This window comes from Melopsittacus undulatus, chromosome 8, assembly GCF_012275295.1.
Source record: "Melopsittacus undulatus isolate bMelUnd1 chromosome 8, bMelUnd1.mat.Z, whole genome shotgun sequence".
Classification (NCBI taxonomy): Eukaryota; Metazoa; Chordata; class Aves; order Psittaciformes; family Psittaculidae; genus Melopsittacus; species Melopsittacus undulatus.
This window is the reverse complement of record NC_047534.1, coordinates 50,287,383-50,312,652: the sequence shown is the minus strand read 5'-3', so window position 1 is coordinate 50,312,652 and position 25,270 is coordinate 50,287,383. Positions and strand designations below refer to the sequence as shown.

Genomic DNA, 25,270 nt, shown 5'->3' with positions numbered 1-25,270 from the left:
TAGTCACCAAGATCAGATGACATAATCTCTGGCCTTTTTACACATTGCAACATTCATTAAGAACCAGTGGCTCCTGACCTTGGGATAAGAAATCTAACTGAAGCAGGTTAGACTGTTGACCTGAAATGAGTAACACTTAGTTGCTCAATTGAAGTCTGAAGAAACATTTATATCCACAAAAATTTATTTTTCCAACTATACCAGCTGACCTAATTAAAACCCCTCTACCTACAAATCTAGTTCTACCATTTAAAAAGAAATCCCTCTGCCTATTCATTTTTACACTAAGTACTACCTTTAAATTCCTGAAGCAGAGAAACATCAAACCAAAACTGTTTCTTAAGTGATTTATGCTTATATTTTTTTCTAGCATTACTTTAATTAATAAATATTGCCCCCAAAAGAAGCCAGTAACTGGATGGGGGTGTTAAAACTGCTCCTGTCTTTTTTAATCTGGTTAGAAGGTAATGCTTCAAACACCTTTAATTTCTTACAAGCACAGGGGACTTTGAAAGAATCCAAGAGAAACTGGTAGGCACTACTGAAAATCATCAACAACTGCAAGTCTTGTGGTTTCATCCATTAGCATCTTCTGTCATATAGGAAGAGTGGGTGTATACAACAGACATTTCAAAAACCATTTCTCATACCTACCCCTTCCCTCCAAACAGCTAGTCTCCATGCATCTAGAAGTTGGACAAAGCTCAAAGAACTCTTAGGTAAATGAAAGGATATAGAAACAGGCTGAACTGATTCCCTGCTTTAAGGACATTTTGCTAGGAAACTGGGGAAGCAAAACCTATTCCACCAATCTACAAAAGACTGAGAAAAGACCAGTCACAGGTAAACTGCTTGAAGTTCTCTGCATTTATGAATTCTCTGTTTGGCAGAAGTTATTAGAGGAAGGCAAAAGAAATTAAGAGAAAACAGACAGATATATGACTGCAGAAGGAATTTATCTGGACCATTTAAAGGACAAATCTAAAAACTGCAAGTGAGCTGCTGCCTTCATAATGGAAATACCAGCCAAGTCTAGCTGTCCTCATCCACAAAAAAAGACATCCAGCTTGTATGTTGATTTAAGCACTAATGGTTTTGCACTATTATACAATATATTTTACTTTCCTCTTTCTGAGAAGACTATTTTTAAATCAACTACAATCTAATCTAGTTGCAATGTCTTGATATACAAAAGGTATGAATGATTTTGATTCAATTAGTTGCATTTCCTAGTTGCATTTTCCTGTTTGATTACATGCAAAATACTGCTGAACTCATTTAACCAGTCCCTCACCACTCCACTGGGGAACACAATAGCTACACTTCTGTTAAGCACAGGCACAAAGCAGTCTGATGAGCAGCAGAGTGTCACAGCCATCGATGTTATAAATGCTGTTTTATTATCATGGCAGCAAGTCATGCTACGAATTGCAATAAAATCCGTTAACATTTTATTCGAATTCATGGCTGTATTAGGTCAAGTGCTTGTGAATAAACTCTAAAGGATGGAGGACTGGCTTTAAGATGGTTGTTACCAATTGGTTACATTTCAATAGATATATTATTCAGCTCAAATTGTAGAGCTGTGACTTAATTTCATCAGGGACAAAATGTTTGTAAGATAAGTTTGAAAACAGCAAGATGGAGAAAAATAAAAACATGTCTATGGAAGTATCCCTAGAGTCATCAACACCGCATTAGATGAGGATGCCACTGAGGTGACAGCGACGCCATGCCATACATATACTTTACTTCATTAGTAACCATGCTTTGCCACACAAAATGCAAACAGTGTTACCGATATAAGCACTTACAATCTTCAAATATAATAACCAAGAGCAGATACATTTGTTCCAGATAAAATTCTTGTAAATACTGTTTTTCCTTAACAATGTGATAAAAACACAGCATCTGTATTTCTTGGATTCTGAATTTGAAAAGATTGTCAGCTCCTCAAAGGATGACCCATTCCCTGTTTTTCTGATCTTCATGCTAACCAGTTTGACAAAAGTACTATTGAATCTAGTTATGGAATATATCTCATAACATAAATATTCCAAGCTCTACAGCAGGATTCCATTTGTAACTCAAAGCAGTGTAAAAACAAGAGTTAATTGCCTGTACAAATATTTCAGGGTAGTGTTTACGTAATCCACAGTACATTAAGTACCAGAGTTGTGCTCTACTGATAGGTGAAAGAACAACTTTGAAAGGCAACTGCATTGCCAATTAGCTTTCAACAAATATGTACACAAGCTGTGCTCAGCTTCCTCATTCTCCCCAGACTGCCTGCCTTTATAATGGTGAACTCCTTTCTACTCAAATACCCAGCTAACTTGCACTGCTGGAACAGTGCAAGTGGAAAGACGGCATACTTTATTCAGAGTTGTAATCTACCCAAATTCACGGTTTAAGATCGTGATCTTTGACCAAAGCCACACACCAGCCATAGGGATTGAACACAAAACCTGAGCAGGGAGGAAAAATGCATTTTTGTTAAGTATGTGCTATTGCAGTTAGTCCAAAGAGGATGAAGGGCTGTGTGTATCACTCAGACACACACACAAACATCCCAGAAGCCCCAGCTCCTGGTGCTGGTCCTGCTCGAGGAGGCTGAGCCAAGAATATGTACACCCACATGCATGCTCTCTGCCGCAACAGTGTTTTTGCCTAACAGAGCTGTACATAAATTAAGAAACATACTCAAGTTCACAAAACCACATAAAGAGATTAATGTTTGCAGTCTCTGGGTCTATCTGCATGGTGCTCCACCCAGAAAACTGGACTTTTTTGTTAAGTTAGGAAACTTTTGTTTTTAACTGAGCCCTGCACCTATGACACCATGCTGCTTTGCTTTGGCTACCCAGACTCTGTCACTCTGTGCTAGTTGAGTATCACTGGACAACAGTGTGCAAACCCTTGAATCCTCCTCATAATACACTTTGTAGATTACTGCTAGCAGTGTAAAAAGAACTGTTTTGCAATTACCTTTCCAATAAATGCTAAAATACAGTTTTCTGCAGTGCTTCCAAAGTTTCAGCCCTTTTAATAAAATATTTTTACACACCCTCCCCACCCCCCAAAAAGAGCTATTGTTGCAGTTATGAGGATGGAAACATGCTGTAGAAACACGAGATTCAAAAGAATTCTGGAATTGTGCTTCGCAAATTCCTTTAACTCACATAAATTATGTTATATAAATTATGATTTTGATAATAAGGCAGTTGAAAATACGTCTAGTCTTGTAAGTTGTGTGGGTGTATAGTTATGCTTATGTAAGTTAAGGTATCCACATTACTTTATAACCATATGTTTAAGTATGCTTTCATGGACATTTATGCTCCCTGTGTGCACGTTTTGTTTCAGTATTTAGGAAAAATATCATTGTGCCATACTGTGTAAAGCTTGCAAAATCTTTTTGTTAGGTAAAAGTAAACCAAGTCAGTTTTTCAGTTAGTACCTTCACGCTATTAAACTGGCTGAAAAGAGATGAAGAAGACATGATAGGTACAGCCGAGATCTGTGTGGCCTTGCTACTGGTGATTTAGAAAAGCAACTTCTCTTGCATTTTCTATAAAGTGGTTCACATCTGGACTCTGTCACAGACAGCCTAAAGATACCAAAGAATAAACAACTGTTCCTTTGACTCATGTGTGATGGACAGCTTAACATACTGAAAATCTGTGGGCCTTTTATTTACTAATGCAGTGTGTGGCACAAATAAACCCCCCCTTACTTTTTTGGGGGTTTTTTGCAATTATTCTTTGGAAAATACACTGCTCTCAGATATTGTATGTTACCAATTCAGGATGTCCATTTCCTAGAGTGGCTTATCTGCCCAACAATGCTTCACCATCCTCAAAGAGGTATTTGACTTTCTGTTGAGGGGCAGAGGACCAAAACTTAAACCTACATTCAAATGCAGCAGTACTGAGGAACAACTTGGACCAGCCTGTATAGCTCAGCGCACGTAGCATGAGCAAACGAACTCCTCCTTGCTCCTGTGTATGACTGGCTGCTGCCTCCAATTAGGGAGGATGAGCAACTGCCGTCTGTGAGCTGCTGAGCTCACACAGCGCAAGAGGCTTCGGCACCTCTTCACTTGAGAGGGGAGCAAACTGAATACAGTGACATTTCCTCTAACAAAACCACATCTGTTCATGTGCCTTTATGGGGATTTTTAACAAAGGGCTCCAAAGCCCAAATTCAGCCGTAAGTAAGGAAGGGGATTTGAAAACTAATTTCTGATACACTTCTCCCAGATTATGGAGGCCTTGGTATCAGTAATATATATCCATACATATGGTGGGTTAAAGAAAGAAAGAAAAAAACTAAATACTGCTTAGAATACAAATGACTCTGAATTCATTGCTATAGAATCAAAATAAAAGATTGAAAATACATATGGTGACTATACTAAATTAATTATTAAAGGAGGGCCATATGGAGAAAAGTAATTTGCAGGAATAATACAAGCCTCCCAAGAAGCTATGTTATCTTTACATCACTTTTAAAGTTTCAAAATGTGTGTGTGCATACGTGCTTCTATATAAACATACAGCTTCACATATGATACTGCATTATCTCTTAAGTAGTCAGATTCTTTTATTATTATCTCTAATTATTCACACACCAAAATACATTGCTCTGGTTTAGCTTACACTTAGATGTACATAATCATTATTTTCCATGACAGCACTTCAAAACTCCCATGTCCTTCTCTACACACAATATGCATTAGACCTTTCCAATTACATCAGCTGCTGGTTTATTTGTTTTATTCCTGTGTAATGATGGCACAACTTGTAAATGATTTATCCAGAACTAGCCATGCACCAAATTGCATTCCCTCCTCCTATAGAAAGGTCTGAAGATGAACAAAAGATTTAGGCTGATACTTTAAAATAAAACATACCGGTATCATTCAGTTTGTATTTAGTACCTGTTTTCTGTAAGAAATGTGTGCTTTCAACCTTTTTCCCCCCCTAAATTTCATTTCCCTCTATGTTTGTGTACCTGTCACGTTTGTGATCTTTACCATTATTATAGTGGGTAAAACAAAAAGGGAAGGAAAAAAAACCAGACAACAAATGTAAACATTTCCAGTCTCCTGGCATTCTCTCTAATCATTTAGAATGATATAAATTCTGATTAACACTAAATACCTACTGGTATCACAGGAGGCAGCCCTATCCATGTATCTGGACATTTTTAAGAGTTGCCAAATTTCTCTTCTTGCTACCACTGCTAAAGAAAATCCTCAAATACACACACACAAGAAAACTAACCCCAAACCCACACAAAACTGATTTCACAAAAGGCCACACTGGTTACTCATTTGCAGACCTGCACCTCCATTTGCAATCCACCCCTAGTTGGAAAAGTCCAAGAACACATGAAATGTCAACCTTACTCATCCTTAAATATTTTCCTCCATTATGCAACACATATTTATTAAATGGAGGCCATTGCCAGAAGATGGGTAGGATAACTGCGTATAATGTAAGGGACCTTTCTATCTTTACATTTCAACTGTATGGAATTTCAAAGAACTATCCTGTTTTCTGATGAGAAACAAAGTATCCTTATGATGATGCTGGAAGAGTGCAGAGGGGAAAGGAACCTATAAAAAGCAAATCCAATGGTAAGGGAAAAATTATGGAAAACTTTGTTGTATATTAAGTGTGCTCACACGATTTAGAAACTCTTCAGAGTTGTATCAAGTTTTACAGGCAACACAGTACCCTCCCAAACCCTTAACAGCCAGAAAGTGTGGAAGCCATATGAACCAAAGCTTTTTTCTGGTAGTTCATTAGCTGTCTACCAGCTCACCAGCTCACCAACACAATGCCCTTGCAGCCCCACACCACTCTCCCCCCACAGAACCCACTCAAAGCCACACAGCTATGCCCATCACCTCCTCTAGACCTGAAATAAGCTTACATACATTTAAATATATTTAAGATGGCTCCTCACAGATTAAAGCCAGTGCTGCTTTGATTTAGCTTCCTGCTTCCTCACTTCACCACTGCGAAGGATGGAATTACCCCACTGTAAAAATATTGGCAAGGAGGATCTACACCAAAACAGAGGTTGTCCAGGCACATGCTGCTCCGTCCCCGACATTGATGTGCATGTGGAGTATCAGGCATGTTTTCCTCTTCCAAGCTGAGTCCCCCACCTCAATCCTGTGCTAGCAGGATTCAAAGACAAACTTTCATGCTGTGACACAAAGCAAGGCCTTGAAATGGGTCACCAGCTCTATCCTCAGCAGCTGCCATCCAACTGCTGCTGTGCAGGCTTCATGCTGGGGCTTCAAAGCAGGGGCCTGGCTGCCAGCACTGGGCTGCCAAAAGTAACCAAAGCTGGATGGGGAATGTCAGGGCTCTGCCTCTCTCATGGAGTGACCCCCACAGCTTTTTCAAGCAGGTAACAGAGCAAAAACCAAGGGAAGGAGAGTGAATGGCAAGAAGAACAACTGTTGGTTCCAATGATTTCATGTTTCTTCTATATGCAATTAGTAGAGGGAATAACTGATTTTTAGCATCCTTGGTCTTCCATGTTTAGCTGCATTCATTTTCTCCTCTTTAACTTCTCCCATCTTAAACAAATAAACAAAACCACACAGAAAATAAGTAAATAAATAAAATATACCTTTATTTGTGAGTCAGGGGAACTGCTTTGCTTGACTTCCAGGACCCAAAGTTACACCAAGTTTCCTGAATTTTACCTGATTTTATGATGCACTGCACCATTTTTAGACTTAACATTTGTATATTGGCAATACTGATCTCTAGATGTGCTTATTTTAGAACAATCAGAGCCAATTCTGAAAATGGAACAAAACTACTAGCACCACCATAGATAAAGTTCAGTTAAAATCCTGTGCTGGCTCTTCTAAACTGGTATTTGAAACCATACACGTCATCAATATTATGGATTAATATTGACTTTTGCTCTGCAGCTCATGGTATTTCTCCAGTTGTATTTAATGGTTATTACTACAATTATCTGCATTTTAATTTTTCAGCATTCATATTTTTCTACTATTCTCTCCAACAGATTTATTTCTTTATTTTATTTTATTTTCTTGGCCCACTGCCGTTCCTCACATTGTCCATAATCCATGGAGAAGAGATTGCTGATGGCATTATCACAGGCAAACAGAATGAAGCTAATGGTAACAGGCACTCCTTGCTAGGTAATTATTACAGGAGAAAGAATGCAAATGAGCCCTAATCTGTCTCACACAATAGCAGAGGTCTCCGATTTGCATTAAACCTTTTGCAGCTCTCCCAGGCCGGGGATTCTGCAGATAACAACGCATCTGCAACTCGGACTGCCCCTTCCTCTCCCGCCGGACTAAATAGTGACCCCGCAGGTACAGCTGTCCCTGAATGACTTTCCCTTCCCCCGATATTGCTCCGGTCCCTTCTCGTTCCCTCTTCCCCCCTCAGCTTTGCTAGAAAAACCAACCAACCAACCTAGCTAACCGTGCATGCCATTTTGGTTTGATTCAAGTTTACAATGAAGAAGCAAGCACTGTTCGGTAATTATAAGAGGGAAACAGACATCAGGAAATCCATCCTATTCCTAGCGATGTCATTTACTTGCTAAGGGACTGCAGGGAAATAACTTTGCTTTTCTGTGCATCCATGTGTTCAGCCAGAAATATAGAGCTGACATTTGCAGCGGCCCAATAGATGCTTTCATTTTACAGTGGCATCTACTGAACACTTCCAGAAATTAAATGCTAGACTTTGCTTAAATCTAGGTTGAGCTCATGATAAGCTATCATACTCCAGAAGAACCACTGCCTAGATCTCAATTCTCCATCTGCTAATAGGTTGTAAAGAATGACATTCTTTTCCAGTGCTGTGTCCCACTATAAAAGAACCTAAACTAACACCTGCCAGTGGAGGCTATGCTCAGTGCCCACAAAGGTGTCTACCCACTAGCAGGCATATAAAAAGGTGGTGTAGGAATTATGTTTGAGCTGGTCTGGTCACTGGTGACATCAGTACAAAACGCCATTTTTTCTTCAGTTACGGCTTGTCTGGATTAGGAGCATGGGAGTCAAACATACTGAACCTTTCCAAAGGAGTCCCTAACTTAGAAGCAAACCTAGCGTGCGAGGTGTCTTTTCCCAACACAAATGCCTTCTCGAACACTCATTTTCTTCTTAACATTTTTTTTCAAATGAGAAAAAAATACAATAATATTTATTTTGAAAATTGATCTTCAAGAATCAGAAAATATCAGCCACGAAAATGCCTTTTCTGTCTATTGAGAAGGCAACAGACTACCAAGCTCTCCATAGACAGTTAAGTAGCTTCTCAGCACATTAAAAAAAATAACAAACCAAAACTATACACACTGTGAGGAATGAATTTGAAATCGAGATAAACCACCAAATTCAGCTGAACATCATCACCACTATTCCAGCAGCACTAGAGTCCTACCCACAGATGCATCCAGTCTTCTACAGCAGGCCTAGTGGGACACTGAGGGAATTCCAAGAGCCAAAAAAATTCAAGCAGTCATCAGAAACCACCACAGTGTCACATGGCTGAATATCACCACTCTCAATTACACTATTCAGATACATTAATCATCCATTGCATGCACTCTGGAGACAGCACGACGCTTTGTTCTTTCATCTATGAGAGATTTTCCTTGCTTTCCAAATTTACCAATGCCAATACTGGCAAGCAGCTCCTCTGGAAATCGGCTGTCTTTTTAAAGCCCCAATAGCTGTCTAAATTGGGTAAGTACTGTAAGCATAATCCCTACTATACTATTGCCAGAAATTAACAAATGGTGGAGGTTTAGTTTTGGTGTTTGTTTGGGTTTGGGTTTTTCCTTTTTTTGGGGGGAGGTGTGTTTGGTTTTTGTTTTGTTTAAAAACCCCAATAGTTAAAACACCCACAGCTAAGAAAGGGCTATAGCATTTTAATGCCATGTTACAAGTTAAATTTTCAATAGTGAAAGTTTTGCAGATTTCTGTCTCATGGAGCAGTAGTTGGGGTAGTGCTACTTCTTTATGCTTCTTTATTAATGGATTTTGCTATGCTTGTCTCTAAATCAGACTAATAGGTTGCTAGGATCTTCAACCAACAGCAGTACTGGGCACAGGTACTATGTGGTACAGTCATTACACATAAACAACCAGTAGCTAGTTAAAAACCAAATGTACTTATATTTCAGTGATGGTCTGGCTCCATTTTGATACTGAGATTATCTGAAAGGATCTCCCATTTGCACTGATATTTAAGGCTCTTGCCACCTGGAAGGACTGAGGTGGTGCAACGCTATGAATGAGCAACCTTTACAATAGAAAAGCAAAATCTGTCTTGCACTGATTACATAAAACAAAGAAAGGGATTTTCATTCAACTTACTCATAAAGCTGCAAACATTTTCCATGTAATCTTTGTGCTAACTCTCCACTGCTAGAAAGCATTTCATTCAGAATACCTCAGCAATACAATAAATCAAGGCATGACAGGTATCAGAATGCACAATTTCTTATATTGCTAAGATCCTCAGGTCCAGACTTAACTGCTGATCTCTAAGCTACTCCTCCCTAGTGACCAGTTACTAACAACAGCCTACTGGCACCATTTTTATACATGCATAAAAGCCTTCTTCAAATATAAGTGTACTTACAGAGAGCCTCAGATGCTCACCCTCACTTGAAAGTCAGATTACCACACTCTTGTTAGACCTGTTAGCATCAGGGCAGAGAAAGTCAGGTAGGACAGCTCAAACCAACTTCACTGCTTCCTGAACACACCCAGGTGACTGCCTCAAGTGGACACAGCCATCTCACACCTCTTCCCACCGGCAGACCTTGGGGAACAGGAGCCATAGATGTCTCTACAGGGAACTACTGCTCACACCATCACCGAAACCATGCACTTCAGGATGGCTCTCACATTAAGTATTAACTCAATCACCTCAGCTGTGTTGCTGAGTAGCCAGTCAAATATTTACAAGGTTTTTAGAAAGTGCTACATTAACCTCCTCCTTTCAGTGCAAAAACAAGTTCCAGGATCTCTTACTCTGTGTAGCCAGAAGTTACAATTCTGAAGCTTTCAGACTCCCAACACAAAGTTTTTAGAGAGGAAAAAAATCCAAACAGGAAAACTAAGAGGGACTCAATGCATACTGTAGACAAAATATTGGCACCACATACAGTGCTGGCAAGCAGAGCAGCATGCTGTGCTCCTAAGGGAGATAGCAAGTAAAATCCAGCTCCTAGAGCTGGTGATTGCAACCTCACCTGAACAGCAGCTTTCCCTTTGTCAAGATTGTCTCTAGGTCATTTTATGGTACAGACAAAAATTGCCGGTGTATTTTCAAGTATCTCAACAGCTTTTCCCCCGCCATTCTCACCAGCCTTTTGAGAGTTTCCCTCTATAGCAGCATTCTCTGTTTCAGGGATTCAACCTTTCAACTGAAGCATGCGAGATCATTTATACTCTTGAAATGGTGGAGCTGCCAGCCTCCCCTTTGTTGCAAAGGGATTTACACTTGAATGGCGGTGGGAAGCACAGTCTTTTAAGGAAAGGCTGGTGGGGGAAGACAATTTACTTGCCAGCATCCTATTCTCACATCACGTTCATCTACCATTTCAACTTCTCCCGTTCACAGAACTACAGTAACCTTATCACATTGCTAATTTTTAAGGAGTTTGCTGTGAACTTTTACGAACTTAGAGTTTACTTCAAAAACGATCTTTATACACAGTCATAAGTGAAGTTAATTTCAAGCCTAAATGTGGACATTTACATTAATTTAATTTAGCCCCATGTAAATAACTTCACGATTCCACCAAGCTTCCCTTCTACATGTCATTCACTTTATCTATGACTTTTTAGCTATTTCCCACTATAACCCTGCATTGCCATGAATATTGTAGCACATCTGACGGCTTCTACAGCTTTTCAAGAGACACTGGGGAACACTACAACAGCACAGATGCACTGCTGAGGGTAAAGGATCATTTGAACAAGAGTAAGCAAGTCTGCTCCAGTTCAATCAGTCAGTGACATGCTTGGCTTTGCCACTTCACCTAAATATATATAAAAGTAGCATCTCCGTGGTGCATTTCCTAAGTTGCAGATTGGTAGATAACTACCAATTGCTTTCAGGCTATGCGAGCAGTTACCAGGCAGTATCATATTGCTGCTTTTCAAACAGCATCACACTTGTAAATCCACACACGGTTTTTGCTTGCTTGCTTGCTGTGTAAGCATAAAGCCTGCTAACTCAAAGAAAAATAGTATCACCCAAAGTATGAAAGTTGGCAAATGCTAGTCTCTGGCACAGAGAGATCTGCAAGCAACATTTCTCCTTCTGTTTCTAAAATGTTATACCTGCTTCTGATTCAATTCAGTCGCCTGTGTTCTGAGTGTGCCACACACTGAAACACAGAGAGCATGGCCTGCAGAGTGCAGCAAGGAAAAAGGCTATCACTCTCCAAAGCTGGTGGCAAACCACAGTCCCCATGAAAACCGCATCTGCCAGACACCAAATATTTTGCATTTTGTTTACTGCTAATAAAGCTGCTTCACTTCATTAAAAGCAGCTTATCATTTTATCTAGTCACTCTGATTAATTAACCTCTAGTTAGAACGAATGAGCACTTGATTTGAGGGTTCTATTAATGTGACACTGGTGAACCACCACTTGCATACTTCCATCCTTTTCCTTTTATTCTTCATTCTCCTTATACCAAGTGTCTTATTAGGCCATTCAGACTGACACCGCACTATCCCCCAAACATACCACAAATGCTTTTACAGAGAGGTGAGGAAGGAAAAGTCCCACAGTCCAAAACTCATCCAAGGCTCCATTTTCCTGCTGGAATATACAGATGGATATCATCTACTTCTCACTGTAACTCTGATTACAAGCTTGGAAAGAAATGGCTTGGAAAGAAGAAGGAGCCAAGGAAATACACTGGGTTGCTGGGAACAGGGAGAAAACAACAGTACCATTAATACAGACAACTCATTTGTCTTTCCAGAGAAAAGTTACTTTAAATATGAAGCACAAACAGCAGTCAGTTCCATCAAAAACCTGACTTTCTTAGACAGCAAAGAACTTTCTCCTAGCCAAATACCATGTGCTGTATATGAATAAAGACAGCTTCTGCTACAGTATATGCCTACAGATTTCACAGTTGCATATGAACGCCAAAATCTCAAGTTCTAGCAGCAAAATCATATGTCACCGTTATTTAGCCAAGCATCTGAAGACTGAAATACATCATAGCTGCTCATTTTGCTGGCAAACAGTGCTTTGCTTCATATACCAAATTTTCATCTCTATTCAACTGATTTCATGAATGTCACAAATACTCAAATGTGTTTGGGAAGAAAAACCAAATAAATAAAACCCCCACACAGCACCACCCAACCACCTTCCCTTTTTTCTTCCCTTTTTCTTCCTTTATCTTCCCCGAGAAGTTAAGCATCCATTGTTTTGCAACAATACCCACAGAGAAGATGGAAGGATCATTAAGCCTAAAATCTTAACAAATTCATACAGTGGATAAGAAGGTGAGAGGAAGGGGGAATCTAGGTCCCAGAGTCATGCTAGGTCTAAATTCCTGTCCCATCATGGCAAACCACAGGTAGAATATTACTGAAGTGACTGGAAACTTAGCATGTCTGCCACAAGCAATTTAAAAGGTCTCTCTCAAGAGAAGAGCCTGTTTAGGTTATGCACCACAGACTATAAGCACAAGCCTGAAATTCATGGTCCAGCCAGACAAGGCTGCAAGTGGGAAGGCACCAAGGAAGATCTGGTTTACATCACACAGCAGGGCAGTAAGTGACCATGAGTCGCTGGTGCACTTCACCTGGCTTTTAAGGCCATCAGCACCAGATCAAAAAGGTTTCAGACCACGTTTTATAAAGCACTTTCCAGTATAAATTTACCCAGCCAGTTCAAATCTGCATAGAATTTTTCAGACAAAATTTCTTTATAACACAAGGCTTCCTGTAGGATCAAGTACCTTCTGTCCTGCAGCTGACATGATGCCAGCACAACTCTCTGCTGTAATGCCTGAGCTAACTTGACAGGAGTCTTCCCATGTAGTAAAGCCAAAAGTGATGAGACAGGACAATGATCCCTGCCACCACCACCTTGGCAATAAGTAGCACCCAGCCCTCCCAACATCCTTGGCAGCATCACATTTTCTAGACCTTAAACAATATGTATACCTAACACAGTAAAAGAGACACAAAACTGTAAAAAGACGGTTTTGGAACATCAACTCATGATTTTGGGTTCATACTTTAAAATACTTGGTTTAGGGAAGAAAAATTCAGTTAGCTTGATTTTTGTTATTTTTTTGAATGGACATATTGTTGAAACATATATGGAATTTACAGGCATCATCACATAGCTGAAGGATGAAGCAATATACACCCAGATGGGCTGTTCCTTAGCAGAGGAGAACAGGTTTCACTTCTAAGGAAATCTGGCAACAAACCAGGTCTTTTTCCACTGCTAACTTCAACAACATTCACATCCGATTTGGGCCTTCCAGCTTTCTTTTTGAGGCACTAACAGGTAATATAAGCAAAAGCAAACTACCAAAACCTGCCACCTACACTAATATCCATGTGTTACACTTCATTCCCCATAGTCACTAATAATAGATTAGTGCCACAGGCTCTTTCCAAAAACTCCTTCCTGTAGACTGTGAGCTCGTACCCCCATCACTCCACCGCAGCCAGAACCCTGCCTAGAAGGCCTGCAAAGCTTCAGAGAGCATAAGCAGCCACCTCAATGCTCAGGGCAATTACTTACTCACCAGGGATGACAGTGGGTAGGCACATGGCCTCCAGAAGCATCCTTTCAACCCTTGTGAGTGGATGCAATGACCCAACCGCAGTTCTTTGGGGTGTTGACGCAGGGAAGGAGAGGAGGCTGCAGCACAAGGGAGCACACCACTCCACGTAGGACTTACTCTTAAATAAGTAAACTAAGTTTTATATTAAGTAGATCTGTACACCTCAAACATGACAACCATGAGGAGTACTGAAAAACCCATAGCACTGAGGACAACTGAGGCAGGCAGGCCATGACCGCTGCAACTGGAGAAAAGCCAACTGCCCCAGAACTAGATCTGCTAACACTGAAGAACTGAAGGGTTTTAACCAGCAACAACAAATGGTCATTGCCATAGCTACATGACACGGAAGGGGGGGTGAGGTATGTAGGCAGTACTACTTATAGCCCTCCATACAGATACAGATGTCCTGAGGCAAGCCCTCTCAGTCTTTTCACCACCTCTCTTCACAACCCTATTCACTTACTCTCTTCCTAGGACCTGTGAAGTCTGCCTTCAGAAAAGGGCTGGCCCAAAAAACTGATAGAGTAGGAAAATTGAAAATCACAGCTCTTAACAGCTCTTACTGCCATTTTAAACATAGCTTCTTGGGCTTATATATGCCAGATTTTTACTCTGCTGCTTAATGTTTCTTAGACCTTGTCTATGATAGAAATTTAAGAACAATTTCAGCTCCGAACTCTCTACTTTGTGCATTTAAAACCATCAAAGATGTTTAAAACCATATTTTTGGGGGTACAAAATAAGCATCCAGCTTTCCAATTACATTTTTTAAATACACACCACACAGTAAACAGATTCTAAACATAAAAATAACCTGAAAAAAATGCAGTGCTAGGATGGAAATTGGTTTTCTCCTCCAATAAAGCTTTTGAGATTTAAATCTTCTCCATATCAAAATTAAAAATTAAAATCTGTAACTTTCATGAAATGAAAATCAGAGAAATATCAAAGGTTTCATTAGAAACCAAGGGAGCACAGGCTCATTAACACAGAACTTAATCAAGTACTTACAGGCCTTAAGCAGTGGTAAAGTCCTGGTTTAAACTGGGAGTCAGTTAAGGCTTTGCAAACTGAGGACTCTGGAAGAACCTGTCATTCTCTCATAAGGTGCAATACAACTTTGATAGACACTTCATTTTACTGAATTCAGTCACCGAATGAGAAATCCTAACCCCAAATTTATCTCAAAGGATTTGAGGGGGATAAAAAAATCCACAACTTGAAACAAACACCTTGTTGAAATGCTCACAGCTATGATCTTGATTCATATATGAAAAGTAAAATACAAACAATCAGGGTAGCTTCCCACTGACAGGTAGTTATTACAGGATGCTGCTTAACATACAGACTGCCACCCACCCGAAATGTTAGCTCGCAGCAGTATCACCTTTGGAGATGGTTCATGTTGATACAAAGAAGAGAAAGGAAAACAGGGGGAAATAATGAGGGAAAGTTCTTTCAAGAATCAGTGCAAAATCGCAATTCTAGATGCAATGCTGAGAAACACATCGTCTGAAACCAACCCAGCGAAGGTATGGTTGCTCTTTCAAGGAACAAAAAAAAATGCAAATGATCTTTGCCCAAATTTAGTTAGAGGAAATGGGGGAGGAAAGTACAGCATTAAAGGCAGCAAAGAAAACACGGCAAACTGTGGGCCACTAGCCAGACTGCTCTTTCATTGCCTTGTCCCTAACCTGAGTCTCCCCTCTGTTCTGTCTTCCTTCAATACTTCATGCAAGGGAGGTTGTGAATGCTCCATCCCTGGCAGTGTTCAAGGCCAGGTTGGATGAAGCCTTGGGTGATATGGTTTAGTGTGAGGTGTCCCTGCCCATGGCAGGGGGGTTGGAACTAGATGATCTTAAGGTCCTTTCCAACCCTAACTATTCTATGATTCTATGATAAGGATGGGGTATAGGACACACCATCCTCCACCTCTCCTTTACCTGCTCTAGTCCCAACACATGGGCAAGAATTTCCTTTTGCTTTGGTTCTCAAATTTCACTACCACATCCTGCCTCTCCTTCCAAAGCTTTTCACCCTGAGGAACAGTCTGCATGATTGCATGCGATAAATACAGACTCTGCTCCTTAAATACCACACATTTGTAGACAGTTAAAGCACATCTTACAAAGGTACCATAAAAGGGTTTAGCAACATACATTTCCTGGGTGCTCAAGTCACTGCAGCAGCTGGAAGGGGACCCTGTCCAACATGGGGACAGTTTCCCTCTCCTGGCAAGGACAGAAAGGAAAGCACAGGAATAAGGTGTTTGTGCTGGAGTTGCTCCAAACCACGGCTTTGGCTTCAGAGGGACAATCCATCTGACATGTTGCAACTCAGGAAGCATGAGCAGGGGAAGGAGAGCAACAGGCAGGGAATCCCCTCCAAATTTCCAGTGCCATGTGAGAGGGACAAATGTGTATGCAGCCAGAGAAATGGCAGTGGGCTTTGCACAGCCTTTCAGCTCAACCTATGAATTGAGGAGGGCACATATCTCTGCTGCACATCACTGCATAAGACATGCTGGGAGGGAGACAGCAACAACTGATGCCCACGATCCCGCAACACAGCTTGCAAACCTTGTGCTTCCCTCGTCTCCCAGCCCAGGGAGTTTAAAGGCATTCAGAAACTGCACAAAAACTCAGCTGGAGCTAGAAATCTTAATAGAAGCTTTCCTCCACGCCTGCAGTTCAGCCAAGCCTCCCACATCTCAGTGTGCCCCAAAATTCTGTGTTCAAAGGCATTTTACAGAGCCTTCACTTGTCTGGGAGAAAACAGGTTCAGAAGCCACAAGGCAGATTCTGCAGGCTTCTCTCAGCACGCTGCAGCATCAGTGGCAGAGGCAATGACTGCCTGAAACAGTGCAGGCAGCTGCATTCTCTAATCTGGCACCAAGGAGAAAAGCTATCATCCATTTTAAAGTTAGAGTCAAGGAACCAGCTGGGGACCAGCGATTGCCATTTCTGAAGTGCAAGAGGAGGAGTGTAACCAGCCTTTCCATAGTAACAAAGATTAGCGGCCTGGAGTCTGACACTCCTCCAGCATTAAAAGATAGGAGACAAAGAGATAGACAGGTAATTACACAGAAGGAGCCCTGGGGAAATTGCAAGCTCCTCAAGAACCCTTTAACTGGTCTGTATGTTTCTCCTTGTCTCTGCTTCAGCTGAAAGTCTCCGAGAAACATGTGCCCATTAGGTCATTAGCTTTATTACAGAAGGTAGCCAGGCAGCTAGTAGCGGCCATTCAATAAAGACTTAGCTTGCCTCTGCGCTGTCAAAAATGAGATGGAGAATGAGAAAGAAAACATCCCAAGGCACATTACCTGTCTGCAGCTTATCCTTGATAAGTTAGTGTACTTAGCCAGTCTGAGGGGTCTGACAAATGAACTCTGACAAATCTCACTGGGGCAATTTAAGACATTATTACATTGCACTGTCTTTCCAAACCCTTCACAAAAGTTAGCACCACAGAACAAATATGGCAGAAGAATGTATATCACACACCAGCCTCCCCAGCTCAGAGGCCAGCCAGTCAGCTTAAACTCCTCCTCAGAGCTGGTTTAAGTTATCAACTGTGAACTGGCATGGCTGAGGTCTAGACTGAAGATATTGCCTCCACTACAAGGAGCATTAATGTCTACTACAAAGATGGAATGGGAAATGACATCTCAAAGCACTGCAGCCAGCTCCCAAGCAAACACAAATCTAAACACTGAGTTTTGGTACTAAAATATACATGCAATTTGTCTAGCAACTGACTTAAGTTTATTCATGCAGCTCTGGATGCCCTATGAATCACAGCACTAATTTCTGTACTTTGTATACCCTTACACATAAACTGAATGTCTCGAAGTGGAAAGACAGACATGGATTGCATGTGGATCACATCACCAGGTAACTACAAAATTTAATTCCTTAGAAGTACTACAAAAAAGGCACTGCATTTGAACTCCCATTCATCCCATTTTGCACTTTTTCCCAAAACTAAAGAGAAGTCTGGAGAAGTGAAGAACTGCCATCTGTTTCCAGCTCTTTGCAAAAATACACCATTCAGAACTAGAGCTGGGGTTCCAGCTGGTTTCTATCTTTATCTGTCAGTGGTATAACCAGACATGAAACTATGCAGGACCCCAGAGAAGACAAGCAGGTTTAAAACCAAAACAAAAAGACTACTGAACAACCAAAAAAAATCTACATTTATCTGATCAGATGTACATGGACAGTAATAATAAAATAAGCACTCTTTGAGACACAGTTCTTCAACTGGGCTTCTCCAGACCTACCTCATTCATTGTCTTTTCATCTAAGCTGATATTCAGACAAAGGTTTAGTTAATTAATCTGCAGTACAATAGTTACTTAGTTTTTTTCTCCGCAATCATTTAAAATGTATCTCATCCTCTAGTTTTTCCCAAGGGATTGTATCCTGCACGCAGAAGTAGAGAGAGAAGTGCACAAAGCTTCATTTTGCATCACACTGTTAGAAGGGCAATCCACGCTAACCAGAAAGCTGGTTTAAACTTTACGTAGACAAGCTAACATCACCCTCCTTTCCAGAAGGAGCTGAGCAGGCAAGACACCTCAAAAAGCAAATAACAATTACCTCTTACCTTTCTGAAGAGGCCGCCACCAATTAGCACATTCCTGGAGCTTCTAATTCAGGCAAGGAGAAAGGAGGAAAGGAAAAGAAAAAAAAAGGGGGGGTGGGGGGCGCAAAAAGGATGAGGGAGCTGCTTTCTTCCTCAGCACAACAGTATTTCCTAAAGGGTGAAAAACGAGAAGAAAACAAAAGAAACAAGTATTAGTTTTCATGGGTTTTCAAAAGGCTACAAATCACAACTCCTCCTTAGAAGAGCTACTGTGCCTCTTCCCCATTTCCAAATTACTAACTTGAGCTGTCCTGTATTTTCACCCCCTTATCACAATATGGAATATGAAGGTCAAGTCACTTACTAAGAAAAGCAAAGATGCATTAATGTCAGAACAGGACAGAGTCCCCTACTAGAATGAGATGAAGTCCCATTCAAAAATATTCTTGAGCACTCTTTCTATTAAGTAAATATGCTTCATCCAAGCTCACACCCACTTCTGTAAAAATTCAAATGAGCCACATTTACTATCAAAATAGTTGGCAAAGGCAAATTCCAACATGCATACTGAACATACAGGTATATACTGACATTCAAGTGCTTATGCACTCTTCCCTGGAAAGATCATATACAGAATTATGAGGTATATGCAACTAATCATAATTATTTCTTTTTAAGATAGCTACTCTTTTTCCAAAGACAATCTAATTTTTAAGACAACCTATTCCAGCTCTATTGAATCTTTCAGTAACAGAAATGAGAGAAAAATATATTACACATCAGAATAATGAGAAACAGAACCAAAATGCCTTTTTGTGACTAAAGATACCATTTAGAAATCCAGCTTCACTCCCACAAAACCATAATCCTTTTCCTCATACCACATCCCTCTCTCTCTCTCTGCCTTACTCCTAACATCAATTTAGAGACTTACAGACACTCAGATTTAATGGGCCCCTCCCTACCTCCAGTACCTGCCTCTGATGAAAGGCAGGAAAATCAAGTGGAAAATTATTTTAAAGGGTGCATGCAAGACATTAACATATTTGAGGAAATGGCAATCAAGGTTTTCCATGGGGAATGAGCAAAGGGAAACATGTCCAGTCTGTTCTCTATCACATTTTGTTGGCTTATATTCATACAGAAAACTCTACCCTTTTCTGTCCCATGGAAAATCTGAATGCAAGTTCTCAAAATAAGGAAAAAAAGTTTATGCTACCTTACCTTTTCCTACACACCTCTATCATCCTTTAAAAATACAATTATCCTGTCTGCTAACAGTACGCAACTGTTTATGTATCCTAGCAGACCAAGAGATTTCATACAAGGGGCCCCAACAGATAGGAAACAACATAAAAGGCAGCACACACCCATCACAGCATCTCCCTCAAAGCAAACCAAATCTGTTCAGTTCTAAATGGCCACAGTTCTCTAGGGGACAAAAGCTCTTTTTCTCTCCTCCTGTCAGCAAGTCTTTAAGCTGCAAGAATAATTCTGCACAGATTCCCCTCTAGATAGGCAATGATTTAAAGAATTCATGAAGTAACAGTGGCAGTGTAAATAAACAATGAAAACCTAAAAGATCATAGAAGCAACACACAGAAGATGTGCACTAAAGAAAGAACAAGACCACTGATTCAAAACCTCTTCTGCTTTGTTACATTCACCCATAAAGAGGCCTAGCAATAATGTGACAACGCAAAAGAATGGCTTCTGACACAAAAATGTACCCAGTTAAAAACCTGTCTCCCCAACCTCCTCCCTTAAAGGCAAACCTTCCCATACTTTTTAATTCCACCTTCGTGATGTCTTACACCCCTCATCACATTTCTGCTTTCTGTCAGATTTCAGCCCTCTTGTACTAATGGATGCAAAGCAACTTAAGCCAACACCTGAAGTACTCAAATTGTTATACTTTTTAAAAAGAGGAAAAGGTGCCACTGCCCTTATTGTCAGGACAGGAGAAGAAATGGCCCTCAGTGAACTGATCCTGACATGTGTACTTCCCAAGGCTAGGTGCTAATCAATATTTACTGAGTAGCTCAGCACAGACAATATTGTAAAATACAAGGGAGAAAAGAAGTATTCCCCCCCAGTCACACATTAGTTTTGTATCCCTAAATCAAATACAACATTTGATTTTCTTGTTCATTATTATGCCAAAAGGATGCTTTAGACAGTATTTTTCTCCCTGCTGAGAGAAACCCTCCACATTTGTCAGGTAAAGTCTGCTAGGAATTGATATACTGGCTACATTTAAAGCAGATGTACAAGATTTGGAGGAGGCATATTTTTAAATCGAACATAAAAACCAAGAGGAGCAAAAAAGAAGGCTAAGTGCAAAAAATGTTTCTCCTTCTCACGGAGACATAAGTCCTTGACAAGTACCTCTTAGGGCTGTAGTTTGACTCAACATCACTTGCCCCAAAAAAGGTGAGAGTGCTCTAATCTCAAATCCTCAGGCAAGAAAGAAAAAAAGAAGTAAAATAATATATTACCCAAAAGTCCAATTCTAAGTGGAGAAACCTAGCCAAATAACTTACCATACCAAAAGACTTGACTACATTTCTGGCAGGGCCAGAGATAATTTGTATGAGAAAAATGTCAAAATGTTTTGGGTACACAGCCACTACAGGAAGGAAACAAACAGAAAACTGGGAAACACTGTATCAAAACCCAACAAATCGTTGACATCAACATTAGATAAATGAAGAGGCATATGCTAAGACAAACACCCTCAGATGGTGTGTGAGTCAACTTCTGCAGTGGATTTAGCTGAGTTGCTTTCCTATACCAGGCTTAATAAAAACATAAAAAAATCAAACCTCAATTCCACCAGCTAAACCTGGGTTTTCATTAAACTTCACTATATGTGTGCTGATTCCAGACAGTACCTGAGCTGAAGACTGAAACCTGGACCAGCAATTCTGAAGTGGATTTTGATGGGGGAAAAAAAACCCAAACAAACAAACAAACAAAAAAAAAAACCAAACAACCCCCCACCCCCCAAAACAAAAACAAAACCCCCCCAAAAAACCAATCTGAGTAATCAATGTCAGATTTGTTCCTCCTGCTGCACAATGAAAATAGTGTTTTTTTTTCCAGGCATCACCCAAATCTAACCCACTTCCCAGAGTTAAACACAAAGATCCTGCATGACATTTTCCAAGATCTATTTCTTAGTTGAAGTGATCCAGAGACTTCTTACGTTCAGAAAATAAGGAGTTTTGGGAAAGTAACTGCCCTCACTTCCAGTCTACATGACTGGCAGAGTTTGCTTACCTTATCTTATCTGACCTCTGCAAGGGGCCCCCATCAGCCCTGTGGCGATCTACTCCCTTACAGGGAGCCTCCCTTATACACAACCAACCTCGAAGGTTTTCTAGTGTATTGGATTTTCTAGCTCTATGTTTATTATTTCCATTACACCAAGAACTAGAGAAAGGAATTAGATCACAACACTGATGTATGTAACAGCTCCCTCTCCACACTGTGTTCATGGCATAAGGCAAAGCAGGGGTGGAGTGAGGGGGGGTACACATGTTAGTACATTTTCACCACCTCACACAATTCACAGGGAAAAAAAATAATATACATATTCTCAAAGTTTTTCAATCTATGTTTAACAAACAGGTACTTTTCTTCAGGTAAATTATAGGTGCACTCAGTGTGCACTAATAGAAATACATCAAGTTTATATGATAGTCAAAATTCATTTTCCTTTTTTCCTGTTTATTTTTCAACATCTTGATCTAGGAAAGGTAATCATTCCATGGGTTTCTATGGAGGGGAGAAATAATCTCTATTTCTCTCTGTAGAAACAAGTTAAGAAAAAAAGATTAAAACACCTACTCTTACTGATCATGATGAAACAGAGAAAGAGACCTTTTCCCACACACATTCTTCTACAACCTGTAGTTAAAATGTTTCTTAGAACAGTATCAGAAGTATCTCTCATATGTACCTTATTCTAAGATACATTAGGCTGTGGTCTCTCTGCCACTAATGACAGTGGCACCTCACAGGTATTTTGGGCACCCCCCTTAACTCTCAGGGCAGGACTCTAAAATTTGTGTTTCGAAGCCAGGAACCTCACCTCCCCTTGCAGCAGGTTCCTTCTCCAATCTATTCTCTAACTACACTCAGGACAGAGTCAGTATGAAATGAAACTTGCATACAACACAGCGCTTACCTACAGCAACAGAAAGAGAACAAGCTAGAAATTAGCACACTCTTATTTAACTTAGCATGAATTAAAAGCATATTCTTATTATCCATGCACATATATGTGTGCACTCATATGTATGTGTCTGTATACACAGAACACGGTAAGCGCTTCCACCCTAAATACCTGTACTAGAGATATTTGTGAAGAAACAAGCCTCTCCAAAACATAAATACTGTTTTCCCAGAACTGTATCTGCACAAAGACAGGAAGCTCTTCTCAAGTATCTCTTACAAACAGACAAAAAAAGTTATCAAAATACTGTTGCAGAAGCACAGACAAAGGATAAAAATATGGCAAGAGTGAATCAAAACACAGAGCTAAATAAGTTTTCCTTCAATTTGCCCAGGTCTTCATGAACTCATGGGATATACCCATCAACAGATGTCTAAATGTAAGGCTCTCTGCTTCACCTACATGAAATGTAGTTCTTAAGGAACTTAATTTTTATTAATTTGAACCACCTTTAATTCAAATGCCAAATGTATTACAGTTCTATATCCTCAGAGGTGTTTACACAGGTCTTTTCTGCAGCTTAAATGTTATAGCTATCTGCATTTCCCTATCTGCTTTCTTTGGATCATGAAAAAAAGCTCTTCTCAAAATGACATTTGTCCATGTGAAAACTGAAGTTTACAGAAGCACTATTCAGATGCATGCATTTAGATGACATGCTTATTAAAACCTACCAACCTATGACCATTTACTTACCAGTCTAACTGCAGTGACCACTAATAATGAAAAAAGAGATTTCATTTTCTCTCAACTACCAAAATAGGTACATACCTAGCACAAGTATGATTTTATACCCCGTATTTTATATGCAAAGCCTTGAGGACCAAACCCAGTGCATACAAGCCCCATGGAAGATACTGATCACTCTAAAGATTTGGTCCCTTCTGAAGAAATGGGGGGATACTTTCTTCAAATTAGAAACTCCTTTTTAAACTAGTTCTAGAAAGAAGCAATTCTTTCCTTAAAAGCCATGCTCCTCAGTGTTCCCCAAGGGACTCGGGTGATGAAATGCTGATAAAGCAGCTACACTAACAGTGGTGTTGTGGAACTTGGGATCTAGGACATAAAGGGACAGGGATGTCAGGCACATGGCCACATCCTGGAGAGCAGCATCCCTGCTGGGCTCCCTCCTCGGGCTCCTGGTGCCACTGTTGGTAAGCACGGTGTGGATGGGACACGCAGAAGCATTTGTTTCGCAAGAACTATCTCCATCTTACAAGCCTGATTCAATATTTTTCTGCCTTATTTTTAATTAAAAAGAGGATACACTTCAAATCAGAAATCTGTATTTTTTGAAGCTTGAATCATTTAGCCTACTAAACCCAAGCCTGTAATATGGGTGTTATTTCTTAAAAACATACAGTAAATGCATTAAATTATTGATAGTCATTAAACAGGAAAAGAATTTAAACAGCTCTCAGCTTTTATCAATCATTAATGCAGTTTCCACTTGCACATCTCGCTGGGTTGCTATCATACAGCACAGAGCAAAGAGTACAAATCCTGAAGGCATGAATTCATTTTCTCTTGATGCAGAGTAAAAATATTCTTGGCAGCAGGAGAGAGGCTAAACCATGAAGCAGAATGGCTGAAAGGACATTCTGCATTTTGCAGTAAACAGGTAGCAATACAGGGGAGTGGCAATTTTAGGGTCCAAGGCTCATCCACTTCCCCTCATCTCCTATAAGGGCCAGTATTGTTGTCATCAATCACTTCCAACACCCAGCAGCCTAAAGCTGACAGTGTTTACAAATGTGATCTCTATTTGAAATACATGTTAATTCAACGGCATATGGAGGGGAAAAAAATAACATTGAGGTCAATAGTAAAGCATCCAGCAACCTGAGCGAGACAAAGATTTCACCCCGAGCTGCTTGCCAGCTAGTGAGCCAGTAACACAGATAATGTGCTGAAAACCTCAACTGTCAAACTGACAGCCTCAGCTCAGAAAAATGATGGCGACTGAGACAGTCTCTTGAAGCTATTGTGAACCTTTACTGGGACAAGTTATGACTAGACCTGATATTTTTATCAGCTCTGAATGACTCATGTCAATATGGGGAATCTCGAGATTGATGCCAATTGGTAGCACCTTGCCTAGCTGTGATATACCGGCTACCATTAAAGGGAAGTAAAATACCATTTTTTGTCCATTTTGTACACAGACTGAAGGCCTATCTTACAAAGCTGCTCTCTCAACTTTTATCCCCTGCAATTTTATTGAAATTCATGAGTTCAAGATGTAGCAACAAGGAACAAGCAAAGAGCAACAAGTCAGGTATGATTGCAGCATGCAAGGACCTAGCTGACCTTCCTCTACAACAGCTACTGCAGGTACACCATAGTCATAAAAACATCAATATGAAACACACAGAAACACCTGCTCTGGCTAGATATTAGCCAGTGAAACCTTAGCCCTGGAGCAGCCTTGTACTGGAACCCAAATTAATTTGCTTTAAACTACCATGTGTCTGTTTAAATGAACCATAATAACAGTTCTGGAGCACTGTGCAGACATATCAAAAGCTAAACACAGTGCTGTGGACTGCTCAAGAGACACATGCCTACACC

The 25,270-nt window shown here is 40.3% G+C and overlaps 1 protein-coding gene across 4 annotated transcripts in view; it reads right to left on the bottom strand.

The window, feature by feature from the left end:
* ZMIZ1 (zinc finger MIZ-type containing 1) overlaps nt 1-18,585 on the bottom strand; it is a 294,102-nt gene extending 275,517 nt beyond the window's left edge. For all 4 annotated transcript variants that reach the window (XM_031052157.2, XM_005152699.4, XM_031052158.2 and 1 more), the window contains exon 1: nt 18,481-18,585. The gene's annotated coding sequence lies outside the window, so the exon portion shown is untranslated. The remainder of the gene's footprint in view (nt 1-18,480) is intronic.
* Between the last annotated feature and the right edge of the window lie 6,685 nt (nt 18,586-25,270).